We start from the raw sequence: 11,875 nt of genomic DNA, 5'->3' as shown, positions 1-11,875 counted from the left end.
TCAAATACAGGCATGTTTTAATATAATATGCATGGACACTTTGTTCTCCCCTTTAGATATAAATCATGCATTTTACATATAATTTGGGTAAGTTTATTACTCTAAAATAAAATCTTAAGATATCAATAATCATTAATATGTTTAAGTATTATTTAAGTGTTTAATGTATCATGAGATTTGAAGATGTCCCTTGGGGATTAAATGAACACCTTTATTTTGAAAGAAATACCCGGAAGTCGTTGCTGTACTTTTAGCTAGCTTGAGTTTAGCTCAGAAACCATCCCCCATCTGGCGGCTCCATTCAACAAAACAATTACCCCTAACGGAGGCTGAGCACTATGAACACATTTTAACACATTCAGCGAAGCTTGAGCATCATTTCCTTCAGGTATGTCACTTTTAATGGATCTATTTTTAGCCGTAAAATACAACAGCTAGCATATTAGTGAAGCAGCTTAATTTATTTGTCGCTAGTTAAATGTACGTTTAAATGTTGCTGCGTTGTCTGTTTAAAACAGTCTTTTCTGAGACTGCGCTGTCTCCATGACTCAAACGGTAGAATGTGTCTAGAGAAATTTATTATTGTTATTTTGCTGCAGAACATGTAATGTTTTATGAGCCACCTGGCTGCTGGGTGTGTGGGTGTGTCTAGTTTTTATTTTTTTTATTTTTTAGTAAAAACAGAAGTCGTCTCGGGGGAGATCTGTGTGTTATCGCTTATTTCTCTTTGGAGAGCATCTGGTGGTGCTGCTGGCCTCCCACTGGGTGAGCTCTGTCCACGGTTCTGAAGTCTGCTCGTTTCTGGACTCGTTTAAACATCCTGTTCAGGCTGCTGGCCTCTTTGCAGAAGAATGCCAGAAGAATGGGCCTTCCTGAGATAAAGTCGGCCCCAAAGAATCAGGGGGTCCTGGTCTAGACCAGTGCTTTGCCAACTTTTCAGCTTCTGATCAACAAAACAAAGACACCAAATATTGCTAGCTATTGTAGCTACACCAGCTCTGATTATAATACTGTTAAACCCTGGTACAATAATTTTTACGTATAGTTTGATTTCTAGAGGTTATGTGGGGACCTCAGGTGGTGTTTCTCATCCTTAACTTTGGTTACCACTGGCCTAGATCACTGACTTGAAATACAAGATGAAGTATAGGTAGTTCAGATGAGCTGTCATGCTGTACTTTTGGGACTGGAGTCTACACTTTAAGGATGTAGGACTTTAAGTCATATTACTAATATTTTAATAAGGGCAAAGCCCTGTTCATCAACACTGTGGCAGTGGGGCATAAATCTTGCACAGGGACCTTCCTGTGGGGATGCTGTACTTACTCTGGCTTCAACATTTGGGTTCCGGTATGGTGTCCAATATTTCCTCAGATCTAGAACCTCTAATCTAGAGTTTCTGTTATGTGTGGCAGTTAATATTTGTTGTTTGCATAGCTTCTTTAAATATTTGACAGTGATAAAGACAGGCACATAGTACTACTCACTATGTCAGAAGAAACTCACTATGAAAAATGACAAGAAACAAGGTTAGACTGGGAAAAAATATATATCTAAAATGAATACAGACAGATTTAAAATAGTTAACAAAGCCAAAAATAAATTAATTAATTAAACAGACAGAAATAGAAAGTTTTGAAATGACCAGTAGGAAAAAATAAAGCTAAAAGACTTGGAAACCCAATCTTTTACGTTTATATTTTATTTCTATGCCTGCAGTTCATCTATGTTGCTCTTTTTTAACAAGACTTATATGGATTTTTGGTTTCCAGCATACTCATAGGAGTTTCTTGGTTTATTATGTATCCTTATATTTTGTGATATTAAAGTTGTGCCCGTGCTTCACAACTGAAGCTTGAACTGGCTGAAATTGCAGCCAGTTAAAACAAAAACGTATTCATTATCAGTAGTAATTTCTGCAGACATACAGTTTTGTGAATTTGGTGAGGAAAGTCTGTTAAACCAGGACTATTAAAACAGGAGCATCGACTACGTTTGGAAGTCTAAGGGATCCAACAAAGTTAAGTCAGGTCCTCTGGATGGTTTCTTTTTGTTGAAATGTGTCGTCTTTCATCCAAAAGACTTCATCAGTCTGAGGAGCCACAACATACTCAGTCTCATAAATAGCACCTTCACACAGTGGGTCAACTAGTTTGATAGTGTTCAGATGGTTTCTGTAGTCCGCTCTCTCCCACACTGACTCATTTGAGGCAGTCAGGGCCAAAGTGGTTCAAAACATCATGATTCATGCTCAATAATCCAGCTAGAAAAATCCAACAAAGTTAAGTTAGGTCCTCTGGATGGTTTCTTTTGGTTGAAACATTTCATGAAAAACAAAACATTTCAACAAAAAGAAACTGCCCAGAGAAACTGACTTAACTTTTTGGGATTTTGAGCATGAATCGGGAAATCTAAGGGATAAAATGCTGGGTTGAGTTGATGCATGGGACATAATCATCTTTGAGATCATGAAATAAGCAGTATGTTGTCCTCAGTATTTAACTGGAGTTGGGTCAGTAGAAATGAAGCCTTCCAGTGCTTATGGAAAGCAGATAACAGTGTTGCATTCAGTTGTTTGAACGTAAAGTGTATTAAATGGCAGCAACAATTGCAAATCTAGGCAGTTAAGATGTGAATTGGGTTTGGCTCCGAGCTTCACCTTATCAACTTCAGCTCTGTGCTCAGCACATTTCCCTCGGCTCTTTTGATGTCAAAGTTTTCATCCTGTTATAGTTATTTCATCAAGGTGGAGGTGCTTTATAATTTTCAGGACTACACTTTTAAACTTGCTGTGTTTACCTGTAGGCTTCAGCTGACTGATCAGCGTTACCAAACAGACTAAAATGCATGTTTTTGGTCTGTGTGAGGAAACTGGAGTACGTGGAAAAAACCCACACATGCATGGAGAGAACATGCAAACTCCACCCAGAAAGGCGCCCGGACCGGGATTTGAATTGTCAACCTTCTTGCTGACTGGCAGCAGCTCTGCCAGTTGTGCCACCATGCTGCCCCAAATTGACCTCATTTCCTTAAATGAATTGTTAAAATTGAAGGTTTCATTTGATACTATTTCTGTCTTAACATGTGATTCTTGACCTGCCATTGTGTATCTGTTCTTCCTTCCTGTTTCTCTCAAACCCAGCCGGTCGAGGCAGATGGCCGCTGTAACGAACTCCCTTATGTTTGGACCAAAATCACCACACAAAGTAAAAATTTAATTATATTTATTTTCTAGGTGAAATATTGCAGATTGGGCCGGTTCCGGTACTGGTTCGGGTACAGGTTCCAGATTAGGGACAAGTCTACGAGACAGAGATCGGTTAGTGGTCGTGCAGGAGACTATGGGGAGCAGAAAAATCAAATAAGGAGGACCACTAACTGTCTCAGATGATCTTGGGGGTTCTGGAGACTGAAGAAGTCCAAACTGATCTGGACCGCTGCTAGAGGAGCTGAGTCCGGTGAGGGGCTGCAGCCGGCCGCAGCGCCAGGCAGGTGATGAGTCCATCAGGCGCAGAGTCGTGGTCCAACGAGCCAGGGTCCAAAACCAAAGAGCAGATGACTGAAGAGACCGGAGGAGTAGACAAAGAGGCGTAGTCGTGCAGGTGAAGGTCAGAACCGAAGACAGAAGGCTTAATAATGCAAGGGGTCGAGCGAGAGACGACGTCCAGGTGAGTCGTGGGTCCAGGATCCGGGAGGTCGAGCCGAAAGGTAAGGACAGGAACCAGGGGCGGGACAGGAATGAGGAGAACAGGTAAACTATGACAGGGAAACACTATGGCTAGAGGGGAACAAAACAGGATCATGAACGCGAGGTATCTACTTGCAGAAAACTGTTTTCAACTACCGGGCACTGAAGAGGAGAGAGTGAAGCTTATATAGGGTGAGAGTGACAGGTGCAGCCAGTTGAGCTCTAATCATCTGCTGCTGGCTGCTGTGCAGACAAAGCTAAACAAACCGCGACGTCGCCCTCTACCAGCATGCAAAGAAGACAAACTAAAACGCACATGTATAAATAAAAACTACAGGAGCGGACAGACTAAATGAAACTTACAGGATAGATCTATTGCAAACTTTAAAAGGTGATCAGGGTGACAGAAAATATAATCTAAGGGACATGATTCGTGACAGCTGCTTGTCCTGAGCCTGGTTCTGCTAAAGGTTTCTTCCTCATAAGGGAGTTTTTCCTTTCGACTGTCGCCTTCATGCTTGCTCAAGATAAGAGTTCTGTGATGAAGTTAAATTCCAAGCAGTCTGCTCCTCAGATAAATAGTGTTAAATTATCATTTTTCATATATGAATATTTCTGTTCTGTGCACTGAGACGACTTCCGTTGTGACTTTACGCTATATACATAAACTGAATTGATTTGAACCAAGCGATTGTTTACATTTTGAGAAAGTGAATTGGTTTTGTAGACATCACAGTTGGTAGACCTGCTGCCTCTGAGTGAGAAGGTTGAGGGCTCGAATCCTGGCTGGGGGCCTTTCTGCGTGGAGTTTACATGTTCTCTCTGTGCATGCATGAGTTTTCTCCTGGTACTCCAGTTTCCTCCCACAGACCGAAAACATACGTTAGACTGACTGGTAACTCTAAATTGTCTCTAGGTGTGAGTGAGAGAGTGAATGATTGTTTGTCTCATTTGTCTCTATGTGTCCTTGTGATGGATTGTAGACCTGTCCAGGGTGTCCCCCGCCTCTCACACAGTCACTGCTGGATATGGGCACCAGTGACCCTTGTTACCCAGAAAGGAAGAAGTGGGTAAAGATAAATGATGGATGGATAAATGGAGTCAGTTTTGTAAAAAATAAAATTAAAAACAAACGTTAAAGGATTTTCTGTGATTTACGTAAAGGCAGAAGTCTGAGTGGAAATCTCTCCCTCTTTACGTTGAACCTAATTGAATTAAATCAAGTGACAAATGAGGGACATTCATTTGATTTACAGCGTTTAGTTTAACTCCTCAGAAGGGATGACAGATGAAGTGTCACTGCTAATGTAATTAATTAGACTAAAGCTTTAGTTGTCTTTTCTCTTCGTGCCTCTGTCTGTATGAACAATTATAGAAGTAGTAGTCCCAGTGGAGAAAGACACATTGATTTGCAATCTGTTTTTATTTGTTTTTACAAGTCTGTCACATCACATCTGCTGCTCTTAGTCCCAGCTGATGTTAGATGATTGAAAGGAGACCATTAAGATTCCCTTCAGTTTCTGTAATCCCAAACCCGAGTTCAGACGTAAGCCGTTTTGTTAATCAATGTCTGGCTTCAGGTCCATTCATCCATCATCTTTACCCACTTATTCCATTTTGGGTCACAGAGGTTGCCGGTGCCCATGTCCAGCAATAACTGTGCGAGGGGTGGGGTACACCCTGGATGGGTCGCAAGTCCATCACAGGGCCACATGGAGACAAACGAGACAAACAACCATTCACTCTCTCACTCACACCTAGGGACAATTTAGAGTTACCAATCAGCCTAACGTACATGTTTTTGGTCTGTGGGCGGAAACCGAAGTACCCGGAGAAAACCCACGCATGCACGGAGAGAACATGCAAACTCCATCCAGAAAGGCCCCTGGACCGGGGTTTGAACCAAGGACCTGCTCGCTGAGAGGCAGCAGGTCTACCAGTTGCGCCACCGTGCTGCCCTGGCTTCAGGTCATTGCAATTAATTTTTTTCATTTTGTCTTGGGTTACTATGAAATTTATGGTGAGCACTTTTGTTCCTTTTTAAAAAATGACTGTAAACAAGGAGTTCATCTTATACAGGTCCTTCTCAAAAAATTAGCATAATGTGATAAAGGTCATTATTTTCCATAATGTAATGATAAAAATGAAACTTTCATATATTTCAGATTCATTGCACACCAACTGAAAAATTTCAGGTCTTTAATTGTTTTAATACTGATGATTATGGCATACAGCTCATGAAAACCCAAAATGCCTGTCCCAAAAAATTAGCATATCATGAAAAGGTTATCTAAACAAGCTATTAACCTAACCATCTGAATCAACAACGTAACTCTAAACACCTGCAAAAGATTCCTGAGGCTTTTAAAAACTCCCAGCCTAAGAAGAGAACATTAAACAGAAACTAACTATGTGTCTAGATCAGACCACACTTCAGCAAGTGTTGGACTGTACAGATCAGGCACGCTTAGCACAGCATGTCAAGTCCAAGACTCGACAACAAAATAAGTTTAACTTACTAATAACTCATCAACACCATCATTATTCCAATAACAACACATTCAGTGTAGGACAACACTCCAGTAGTCAATTACATGCCATGGAGACAGAAAAGTGGGTGAAGAATTTATCTGACAGACAGCTCACCCAGCTGGAGACAGATTCTTGCCAGGGGACTGAACTTTGCGGTTGCACCAAGTAGAATTCCTCTGGTGGAGATGATCACAGCCACAGAATCAGCCATCCGCAACAACAAAATGAAAGAGGGTGAAGCAGAACAGCTCAGAATCAAAGTTTCATCCTGCCTCAGCAATGCCAAACCACCACCTTCCAACATAAGTAGAGAGGAGAGGGATGCACTCACCACTCTTAGCAAGGACAAAAACATCATCATTCTCCCAGCAGACAAAGGAAGGTGCACAGTGATTTTGAACCAGAAAGACTATCATGAGAAAGTTTTGACACTCCTTAGTGACTTAACCACTTATGAACCTCTGAAAAGAGATCCAGGAAGTGGTTACAAGAAGAAGTTAATAGATTGCCTGAAAATTTTGGAGTAGGACAAGGCTATTGACCGTATTCTGTACCACAGACTGTACCCAGGGGAGGCCACACCTAGTCTGTATGGTTTACCTAAAATTCACAAACAAGGTCTACCTTTAAGACCTATTGTTAGCAAGATTAACTCTGTCACTTACAATGTTTCCAAATATCTGGTGTCTGTACTCATCCCTTTAGTTGGCAGCTCAGAACACCACATACAGAACACCATGGACTTTGTGGATAAGGTGAGGGATGTCAACATGGAGACTGATGAAACAATGGTCTCTTTTGATGTCACATCACTCTTTACGTGCATTCCTGTTGATGATGCAGTAGAGGTGGTCAGTTTAAAATTAAAATCAGACACCACTCTGAGCAGCAGGACCACGCTTTCCACAGAACAACTGTGTCAACTCTTGAAACTGTGCCTGCAGTCAACCTACTTCACATATGGGGAGCAATATTATAGGCAGAAACATGGGTGTGCTATGGGTTCTCCAGTTTCTCCTATTGTTGCCAACCTGTACATGGAGGAGGTAGAAAAGAGAGCCTTGACGTCCTTTTCAGGGACACCACCAAGTCATTGGTTCAGGTATGTTGACGACACCTGGGTTAAAATTAAATCTCAGGAAGTCCAACATTTTACTGACCACATCAACTTTGTGGATAAATACATCAAGTTCACATGAGAAGATGTAAAAAATGGCAAGTTGGCTTTCTTGGACTGTGAGGTCTCGGTCTCTGATAGAGGACATTTGCAAACTGAGGTGTACCGCAAACCCACCCATACAGACCAGTATTTGCAGTTTGACTCCCATCACCCTTTGGAGCACAAGTTAGGAGTCATCAGGACTCTGTATCACAGAGCAGACAGCATCCCCACTAACTCGGGAGCCAGGCAGAAGGAGAAATCCTACACAAAACAGGCTCTAGAGCAATGTGGATATCCTAACTGGGCCTTCCTGAAAGCAGAGAAGAAACCCAAACAGGACTCCAGTCAGCCATCAGGTGAAAAGGAGGAACCCAGACCAGTGGTCATTCCGTATGTTGAGGGAGTATCAGAGAAACTGAGACGTTTATTTTCTAAACATAATGTCCCAGTGGCTTTTAAACCCCAAAATACATTACGGCAAAGACTGGTTCATCCCAAAGATCCAGTCCCCCGGCACAAACAAAGTAATATTGTGTATGCTGTTCAGTGTCAGGAGGGCTGTGATCAGTCTTACATCGGGGAAACTAAACAGCCACTGGCCAAAAGGATGGCCCAGCACAGAAGATCAACATCATGAGGCCAGGATTCTGCGGTCTACACTCATCTCCAGGCCAGCGGTCACTCTTTCAAGGATGAAGATGTTCACATCCTGGACAGAGAGGAACGATGGTTTGAGAGAGGAGTAAAGGAGGCCATCTTTATGAAAATAAATCGTCCATCATTAAACAGGGGTGGAGGCCTCCGGGTTCAACTGTCCCCCTCTTACAATGCTGTGATTGCAAGTATCACTCAGCCCTCTGTGAATAGTAAACAGCCATCAGTGTGCTAATGATCCATTGTTAGGCTGATGGTCCTTCTTGAGCATGTGATCAGCTGGTTTTGGTTGTCAGCAGCAAACTGGTTGATCCACTCTGAGAAGGTGCTATTTAAGAGACTGAGCTGAAAACAGCACCTCAGACTGAGGAAGTTTTCTTGGATAAGAGATGAAACGTTTCTATATTTGTTTGCTTTGTTTTGTTTTTTGGTTTTTTTGAATGTCCAGAGGACCAGATTGAACTTTTTTCGATCCCAGCCTTGTTCATTACTCAAAACCGCAATCATGTGTAAGACTGCCGACCTGACTGCTGTCCAGAAGGTCATCATTGACACCCTCAAGCAAGAGGGTAAGACACAGAAAGAAATTGCTGAACGAATAGGCTGTTCCCAGAGTGCTGTATCAAGGCACCTCAGTGGGAAGTCTGTGGGAAGGGAAAAGTGTGGACGAAAATGCTGCACAACGAAAAGAGGTGACCGGACCTTGAGGAGGATTGTGGAGAAGGGCCGATTCCAGACCTTGGGGGACCTGCGGAAGCAGTGGACTGAGTCTGGAGTAGAAACATCCAGAGCCACCGTGCACAGGCGTGTGCAGGAAATGGGCTACAGGTGCCGCATTCCCCAGGCCAAGCCACTTTTGAACCAGAAACAGCGGCAGAAGTGCCTGACCTGGGCTACAGAGAAGCAGCACTGGACTGTTGCTCAGTGGTCCAAAGTACTTTTTTCGGATGAAAGCAAATTTTGCATGTCATTCGGAAATCAAGGTGCCAGAGTCTGGAGGAAGACTGGGGAGAAGGAAATGCCAAAATGCCAGAAGTCCAGTGTGAAGCACCCACAGTCAGTGATGGTCTGGGGTGCCATGTCAGCTGCTGGTGTTGGTCCACTGTGTTTTATCAAGGGCAGGGTCAATGCAGCTAGCTATCAGGAGATTTTGGAGCACTTCATGCTTCCATCTGCTGAAAAGCTTTATGGAGATGAAGATTTCATTTTTCAGCACGACCTGGCACCTGCTCACAGTGCCAAAACCACTGGTAAATGGTTTACTGACCATGATATTACAGTGCTCAATTGGTCTGCCAACTCTCCTGACCTGAACCCCATAGAGAACCTGTGGGATATTGTGAAGAGAAAGTTGAGAGACACAAGACCCAACACTCTGGATGAGCTTAAGGCCGCTATCGAAGCATCCTGGGCCTCCATAACACCTCAGCAGTGCCACAGGCTGATTGCCTCCATGCCACGCTGCATTGAAGAAGTCATTCATGCAAAAGGATTCCCGACCAAGTTTTGAGTGCATAACTGAACATGATTATTTGAAGGTTGGCGTTTTTTGTATTAAAAACACTTGTCTTTCATTGGTGGGATGAAATATGCTAATGTTTTGGGACAGGCATTTTGGGTTTTCATGAGCTGTATGCCATAATCATCAGTATTAAAACAATTAAAGACCTGAAATATTTCAGTTGGTGTGCAATGAATCTGAAATATATGAAAGTTTCATTTTCATCATTACATTATGGAAAATAATGACCTTTATCACAATATGGTAATTTTTTGAGAAGGACCTGTAATGTGCTCAGACCTAAAGGCTGAGTGGTGAGGGGAGCAGGTTTGACTTGGTCTTGAACTGTGAGGTAACCAGAGCCTGAGACCGGATCCTCACAGGGGATCATGGGAGACGGGCAGGCTTCATTTCATTAAAGGTCCAGGGTTTGCATTTGTTGTCATTATTGTTCAGCTCATGCGTTCATAAATGTGGAGTGACGATTTCAAGACGAGACCTGTTACACAAATTTGGTCTATTAATCCCTTTTGGATGTACTCAGGCTGTTGTCTGGCAAATTTGAATTTAGTTTTATTCATTTTTGTGCAAATATGAATCTGCAGCAGAGAACAGATTTGTGGTCAGTGACGGAAACATGTTTTGATTAAAGGCTAAGATATTTCCTGGGTTTTTTTGTCTTTCTGTTTTCTTCTAAACAGTCATGTTACTGTATGCACTATAAGTGTCTAAAGCAAAAACTACAGTATTTTTTTTTTAATCAGTAATTATGATACTGATTTATAGCCATAATCCATGAAAAAGGTGAGCTCATTCTTATGACATAACTCAATTTCTTTTTTTTACCTTTCCTCATTTGCTGACACTGGAGATAGTGAGGTTTTGACTTATCTGATCAAATATTACTAAATAATTTGCAGATAATTGAGTGAAATAGTCCTAAAATAGAGGTTTTTTGTGTGCATGGGAATTGCGTTTTTCTCAGATCCGAGCTGTTTTAGCCTCGTCTCCTCTGCCATGAATCAGCAGAATCTGTAAAAGAGCACCTCATCTGCAAACACATCCAGAGGCACGTGTTTGTGTGTTTAGGATAAAAGTAATCTTCAAAAATGCATCACTCACTAGGAAAGGTCTGCAGTGTAATTTGTAATAAATAAGTGAAATTGTTATTAAATTAATTACTTGTTGCTACTTTATCAAGTCCTGTGAATTCTGTAAATTAATTACACTGCTGTTTTGTATGTGTAAATATTACACCTATTCACATGAGCACCAAAAAAATGTTCATTTTGCTAACACATTATGACAATAAAGATTATAGATTCTTGAAATAAGCAGTCATGTTTTGTTGCCAACAATTACAAGTCATTTACATTCCAACACTAACAAGTACACTTTAAACAGCCTTAGCATGCAACCGATACTGAGTCAAGATGGTGGATCAGTGGAATCAGATACTCCAGGTTGAAAGTGCTGTTTCTTCTAAAAAGAAATGGCACTACCGGTATATGTTGTAAGGATGAAACTCGACACAAGTATTGTCATTATGGGGAACAAATTGAGCAGTAGAGTTAGTTATAATCTTGGGGCTAAGTTGCATGATGTGCAGAATGTATGTACCCAAATTCCATCCACTACTTCCCTTTTCGGGTCGCGGGGGTCACTGGTGCCCATGTCCAATTGTGCAAGAAGTGGGGGACACCCTGGACAGGTCTCCAGTCCATCACAGGGACATATAGAGACAAACGAGACAAACAACCATTCACACTCTCACTCACACCTAGGGACAATTTACCAGTCAGCCTAACATGCATGTTTTTGGTCTGTGGGAGGAAACTGGAATACCCAGAGAAAACCCACACATGCATGGAGAGAACATGCAAACTCCACTCAGAAAGGCCCCCAGATCGGGATTTGAACCAGGGCAACCTGCTCACTGAGAGGTAGCAGCTCTACCAACTGCACCACTGTGCTGCCTATTCCAACTTCTTACAGGAATTTTTGATAGCTTTCATTACGTACTGCAAACAGTGTCTAGTTGAGTGATAAATGTTCAAGCTACAACAAAAAAGGTTGAATCATGTCATCTGGACTTCGTTTTTTTTGTTAAAAAAAAACGTTTCGCCCCTCATCCAAGAGGCTTCGTCAGTCTGAGGCTTAGCCATCTGGTATTACCCAGAAGCCACCCTGACTCTTGTGTTTCAAGCCTGCCTCAGATACCCCTGAAGTCTGGCCTTTTCACTAATGGTTTCAAAAACACAAAGTTTGTTTTCTCAGTCATCCAGGTATATAACAACAAAAAAGGTTGAATCATGTCATCTGGACTTCGTTTTTTTTT

At 42.0% G+C, this 11,875-nt stretch overlaps 1 protein-coding gene across 1 annotated transcript in view; it reads left to right on the top strand.

The window, feature by feature from the left end:
• The first annotated feature begins 235 nt into the window (after window positions 1–235).
• The window catches only part of pacsin1b (protein kinase C and casein kinase substrate in neurons 1b), an 83,472-nt gene continuing 71,832 nt past the window's right edge, over window positions 236–11,875 (top strand). The window contains exon 1 of the mRNA XM_037678698.1: window positions 236–388. The gene's annotated coding sequence lies outside the window, so the exon portion shown is untranslated. The remainder of the gene's footprint in view (window positions 389–11,875) is intronic.

This window comes from Nematolebias whitei, chromosome 7 (assembly GCF_014905685.2).
Source record: "Nematolebias whitei isolate Nwh7 chromosome 7, NemWhi1, whole genome shotgun sequence".
In the NCBI taxonomy this organism is placed as follows: Eukaryota; Metazoa; Chordata; class Actinopteri; order Cyprinodontiformes; family Rivulidae; genus Nematolebias; species Nematolebias whitei.
Note: the sequence above shows the minus strand (reverse complement) of the source record. Positions and strands in the feature narration are given on the sequence as shown.